Source organism: Vulpes vulpes, chromosome 9, assembly GCF_048418805.1.
Source record: "Vulpes vulpes isolate BD-2025 chromosome 9, VulVul3, whole genome shotgun sequence".
Taxonomy (NCBI): domain Eukaryota; kingdom Metazoa; phylum Chordata; class Mammalia; order Carnivora; family Canidae; genus Vulpes; species Vulpes vulpes.
In genome coordinates, this window is record NC_132788.1 from 52,024,484 (window position 1) to 52,031,139 (window position 6,656).

The following is a 6,656-nucleotide window of genomic DNA, read 5'->3' on the forward strand; positions in this document are numbered from 1 at the left end:
GTTTGTGTGTGTGCATGCACGCATGCACGTTCCTATGTGTACACACCAGGATTCTATTAAAAGATCACAAATCGCCACCTTACTTTTACAGCCCAATTAAAACATACAACAGGGCACCCTGGTGGCGCATCGGTTTGGTGCTGCCTGCAGCCTGGGGTGTGATCCTGGAGACCGGGAATCGAGTCCCAGGTCGGAGTCCCTGCATGGAGCCTGCTTCTCCCTCTGCCTGTGTCTCTGCCTCTCTCTCTCCGTGTCTATGAATAAATAAATAAAATCTTAAAAAAAATAAAACATACAACAAATTTATTTATTTTAAAGATTTAATTTATTTATTCATGAGAATACACAGAGAGGAGAGAGAGGAGAGAGGCGGAGACACAGGCAGAGGGAGAAGTAGGCTCCATGCAGGAGCCTGACATGGGATTTAGTTACTGATAAATAAAAGTTGATGAGAATCATGAAAACCTCTTAAATTAGAAATCAGATGAACCTAGGACGCCTGGGTGGCTCAGGGATTAAGCGTCTGCCTTGGGCTCAGATCCTGATTAGGTCCTGGGATGGAGTTGCACATCGGGCTCCCAGGAGGGAGCCTGCATCTCCCTCTGCCTATGTCTCTGCCTTTCTCTCTGTGTCTCTCATGAAGAAATAAATAAAATCTATTTAAAAAAAAAAAAAAAGAAATCAGGGATCCCTGGGTGGCGCAGCGGTTTGGTGCCTGCCTTTGGCCCAGGGCGCGATCCTGGAGACCCGGGATCGAATCCCACATCGGGCTCCTGGTGCATGGAGCCTGCTTCTCCCTCTGCCTGTGTCTCTGCCTCTCTCTCTCTCTCTCTCTCTCTCTCTGTGACTATCATAAAAAATAATAAATAAATAAATAAATAAATAAATAAATAAATAAGTCATAATGGAGAAATTACTAAAATAGTAATAATGGATAGGGGGTGCCTGGCTTGCTCAGTCCATAGAGCATGCCACTCTTGATCTTAGGGTTGTGAGTTTGAGCCCCATGTTGGGTATAGAGAGTAATTTAAGATAAAATCCTTTAAAAATATAGTAATAAGGGGTAAAGCACTCTTCCTTATCAGGCCTGATAAGGAGGGCTGTAACTCAAGAAAGGCTGTAACTCACAGGCCTTCCTTGAGATGGACAGGTGTGTGGGGTCTGGAGGGGTGACAAGGACAGGCCATCAGTGTTCCTGAAATAGCTCTCCTCAGTCCTCACTAATTTCCCTCTGCTCCCCCCAACCAATTTTAAATCCTGATCTCCTACTTGGTTGAAAATCTGGAGTGTACTTTCATGCTTGAACATCCTCCTGGTCATGTGATGGTAGTCTCACTAGTATCCACTAACCATCAGCTCCCAAGCTCTCAACTTCTCCCTTTATTTTATTATTATTTTTTTTTCTTAAATTTTATTTATTTATGATAGTCACACAGAGAGAGAGAGAGAGAGAGAGAGGCAGAGACACAGGCAGAGGGAGAAGCAGGCTCCCGACGTGGGATTCGATCCCGGGTCTCCAGGATCGCGCCCTGGGCCAAAGGCAGGCGCCAAACCGCTGGGCCACCCAGGGATCCCTATTTTATTATTTTTTAAAAAAATTTTTAAAGATTTTATTTATTTATTCATGAGACACACACACACAGAGAGAGAGAGAGGGACTCAGAGACACAGGCAGAGGGAGAAGCAGGCTGCATGCTGGGAGTCCAATGTGGGACTCAATCCTGGCCTCCAGGATCACACCCCAGGCTGAAGGCGGTGCTAAACCGCTGGGCCACCGGGGCTCCCCTCAACTTCTCCCTTTAAATAATATCTGTCACATTCTTTGATGAATATTAAGGCATCTGGATTTTTTTTAAGATTTTATTTTATATAAATAAGAGAGGCAGAGACATAGGCAGAGGGAGAAGCAGGTTCCTCACAAGAAGCCTAATATGGGACTCGATCCTAGGACTCCGAGATGATGACCTGAGCCAAGGGCAGATGCTCAACCACTGAGGCACCCAGGTGCCCCTGGTTTTTTGTTTTTTTTTTTAAGATTTTATTTATTTATGCACGAGAGACATATATAGAGAGAGGCAGAGACACAGGCAGAGGGAGGAGCAGGCTCCACGCAGGGAGCCCGACTCCATCCAGGGTCTCAAAGATCACGTCCTGGGCTGCAGGTGGCGTTAAACCGCTGCGCCACCGGGGCTGCCTTTTTTTTTTTTTTTTTTTTTTTGGCATGAGGAATCTGTTATGGGCTGAATTGTATCCACCCCCCCACCCCAAATTCATATATTGAAGCCCCCCAGAACCTCCATGTGACTGCATTTGGAGATAGTGTCTTTAAAGAGGTAACTAAGTTAAATGAGGTCATTAGGGTGGGCCCAGATCCAATCTAACTGGTTTTCTTATAAGAATAAATAGAAATTTGGGTACAAGGTAAGACATCAGAGGCATATGACTTGAGGACACTGAGACAAGGAGGCCTTCTGCTTGCCAAGGAGAGAGGCTTCCAAAACACAAACAATCCTGCTGGCACCTTGATCTTGGACTTCTAGCTTCCAGAACCATGAGAAAATTAATTTCTGCTGTGTAAGCCCTGCAGTGTGTAGTATTTTGTTATGGCAGCCTAAGCAAACTAATACACTGACTGAATGATCAGGTATGTTTTATTCAAAGATTAGGTTAGATTTTTAACCTTCCATTAAGGAACTAAAGACCCTAACCCAGAAAGACAATTAAGAAAACAACAACAGCAACTAATAAAACACTAATTTGAGAGCCAAAGCCTCAGCCAAATCCATCTGCTAATGCTGGGTTTATTCACAAGCGGCATGGTCAGCATTGGAGGTTTTGTTCTAAGCACTGTACCATATAAACTCATTTCGTCTTCAGAAACCTTTGGAGGGGGGACGCCTGGGCTGCCTTTGGCTCAGGGCGTGATCTCAGGGTCCTGGGATGGAGTCCCACATCGGGCTCCCTGCCAGGATCCTGCTTCTCCCTCAGCGTCTCTGCCTCTCTCTCTGTATCTCTCGTGATTAAATTAAAATCTTGGGGAAAAAAAAAAAAAAAAAACTTTGGGGGGAGGTTGTCTTCTCTTACAGGTGAGGATGGGGAGGTTGAGTCACTAGCCCAAGGTCATGTAGTTAGCTAGTGTGAGAGCTGGGATACTGAGAAAGTCTAGAGTCATTGCTTTTTTTTTTTTTTTTTTTTTTTTTTTTTAAGATTTATTTATTTATGATAGACAGAGAGAGAGAGAGAGAGGCAGAGACACAGGAGGAGGGAGAAGCAGGCTCCATGCACCGGGAGCCCAACGTGGGACTCGATCCCGGGTCTCCAGGATCGCGCCCTGGGCCAAAGGTGGCACTAAACCGCTGAGCCACCCAGGGATACCCTAGAGTCATTGCTTTTAACGGCTTCCTTTTTTTTCTTTTAAGATTTTATTTATTCATAAACACAGAGAGAGAGAGGCAGAGACACAGGCAGAGGGAGAAGCAGGCTCCATGCAGGGAGCCCGACGTGGGACTCGACCCCGGGTCTCCAGGATCACGCCCCGGGCTGCAGGAGGCGCCAAACCGCTGCGCCATCAGGGCTGCCCTCACGGCTTCCTTAATTAGTAAATTTACTACTATTACCCTTCCTCACCAACCCAACACAGGTCAGTAAGAACTGGTGAGAACACTAGGAGGGAAATTAAAAGACCTGAATTCAAATTTATGCTCTGCCCCGTACCCCTCCAGGTTGGTTCTTTATCTGAATAATAATAATGTCCCCTTATGGAATGACGACTACCTGCTGTGGGGGGGGTCAACTGAGACAATCCTATAAAGGTGCTTTGTAGGTGGGATTAGGCCCAGACATTGTAGACACGTTTACGGGTCACGATTCCTTCTGAACATATTTAGAGGAGTACTCTGCTGAGCGCGAATCCACCATGGCCTTAGTTCCATCAGGGGCTTATATCCCCTCCCAGTTGGTCTTTTTTTTTTTTTCTTTTTTAAGTTTATTTGTGAGTAATCTCTACACCCAATGTGGGGCTCGAACTCACCACTGGGAGATCAAGAATCGCATCCACTGATGCAGCCCGGGTGGCTCAGTGGTTTAACCCCACTTCAGTCCAGGGTGTGATCCTGGAGGGCCACAGCAGAGTCCCATGTCGGGCTCCCTGCATGGAGCCTGCTTCTCCCTCTGCCTGTGTCTCTGCCTCTGTGTCTCTCATGAATAAATAAATAAAATCTTAAAAAAAAAAAAAAAAAAAAGAAGAAGAAGAATCGCATCCTCCAACAGAGCCAGCCAGGCGCCCTTGATTGGTCTTGTATCTATAGTCCATGAGCGCTTAACCATGTCATCCATACAGGTCCATCCTGGCCTTTTGTAAACAATTCTTGGACAAGTAAGGATGGGAGCAAAAGAGGTCCGCACCCAGCTTTCCCTAGCCCCTAGAGCCTTCTCTCCCTCCTTCCCTAAGGCTCCGCAGATCCCAGGACTACAGGATCACGCCCCCAGCCAAAGGCAGGCACTTAAACGCTGAGCCACCCAGGTGTCCCAAGAACCCACTTTTGACATGGACATCCCCCACAGAAGCTTGCATTCGGCTCAGTTCTATTCCTTCATCTCCTCCCATGTCAGGATCTAAACCCAGCTCATCTCCTGTCCGGAGAAGCTAAATTATCTTGCAGAGAGACTTCTTTACATCTTGGCAGGGACAGAGCACCAAGCTTACCCCACAAGAGATGAGCTGGCTGGGCCTGGTATTTAAAAAAAATCTTAGGGGATCCCTGGGTGGCTCAGCGGTTTATTGCCTGCCTTTGGCCTAGGGCGTGATCCTGGAGACCCGGGATCGAGTCCCACATCAGGCTCCCGGCATGGAGCCTGCTTCTCCCTCTGCCTGTGTCTCTGCCTCTCTCTCTCTCTGTCTCTATGTCTATCATGAATAAATAAATAAAATCCTTAAAAAAAAGGTGGAAAAAAATAAAATAAATCTTAACATATTCAGAGCCATTGGGATTTTTTTTTCTGTGCTGTTGGTCTCTGTCTGTACTACTAAAATTTGCAAAACAAAGGACAAAAGTGCCACAAGCTGGGCTAAATGCAATGCACATTCTCTAGCTGTATGGCATGGCCAAAGGGAAATGCATGGGCTGGCTTTTCCCTCTGTTCTCAGAGAAATAAACACTCCAAGAAATTGAGCACTCACTGTTTTAAAACAGATGTTCATTTATCTCACAATGTTGATTGTCCCAGCCAGGAGTCAAGGTCCCCAGTAGTCCAGACTTCCCAGGTGAATATGGCACCCTCACCCAAGAATACTATGTGGCCGTTCTTCACCGTATATCCTTGCCACACCTCAAGTGGACAGCTAAATGTTCCAGGCCTAAACTATTATCTCTGAAAGCTATTACAATCTAATATTTTCTTTTTTTAAAATATTTTATTTATTTATTCATGATGACACCGAGAGAGAGAGAGAGAGAGAGAGAGAGAGAGAGAGAGGCAGAGACACAGGCAGAGGGAGAAGCAGGCTCCATGCAAGGAGCCGGACTTGGGACTCAATCCCAGGACTCCAGGATCACGCCCTGGGTGCTTAAACCGCTGAGCCACCCAGGCTGCCCTAATATTTTCTTTCCATGCAGGGAGCCCGATGTGGGACTCGAACCTGGGACCCCAGGATCACACCCTGAGCCGAAGACAGACGTTCAACCACTGAGCCACCCAGGCACCTCACAATCTAGTATTTTCTAAAGTTGCATTTTCTAAACCATCAAAATGTACAATAGACCATGTACAATTGAGTTTGGCCATTTGTTTCAGTTTGGGGGATCCTCATACATAATTGTGTACAGTCACTGTGGGGTGTCAGAGAACTAGCATGAAGTTTTATATTCATGAGCCATTCACTCTAAACATATTAAACATAGTTGCCACGCTGCTTTTTGCACAGAAAATGATTCTCTGCAAACTTAGTCATGGTTTTGTTAGCTTTGATCTTCTACTTGAACTGTATTTCTCTGCCTTGCCAATGTCCTCTATCATCTTCTGATGAATAAGAAGGGGCAAAGAAAAGTCGCCAAAAAGCCCTATTTATTTTTGATGAAAGTACTGTAAATAATGTTTAAAAGCAATGTTTCAGTGCCCCCTACTGGTATGTAACATTAGTGGTGTGTCTGCAAGAAAGGTTCCCTTACCCTTTAAAGACAATAAATTCATAGAAACATTAAAAAAGTCTTTTATCAGCCTTTAGAAATTGCCTGATTTTAAAAATTTCTTAAGAGTAACTTAAATCCTCCACCATTTTCATTATTGTTCAGTATATAGGCACACTTTAACATCCAATGTCTTGAATTCTCTATTAGATCTTTTTTTCAATCTAATATTTAGGGAGACCTGGGTGGCTCAGTGGCTGAGCGTCTGCCTTTGGCTCAGGGTGTGATCCTGGATTCCTGGGATTGAGTCCTGCATTGGGTTCTGGGCATGGAGCCTGCTTCTCCCTCTGCCTGTGTCTCTGTGTCTTTCATGAATAAATAAGTAAAATCTTTAAACAAAACAATCTAATATTTAGTTTTTGCAGGGGGGGAAACTTGATCACTTACACGTTTGGAAATTGGGTCATTTTTACTTAATGAGAAACTACACTTACTGAGAGTGAATTTTCCTTAGATCTTCACACCCTCTCT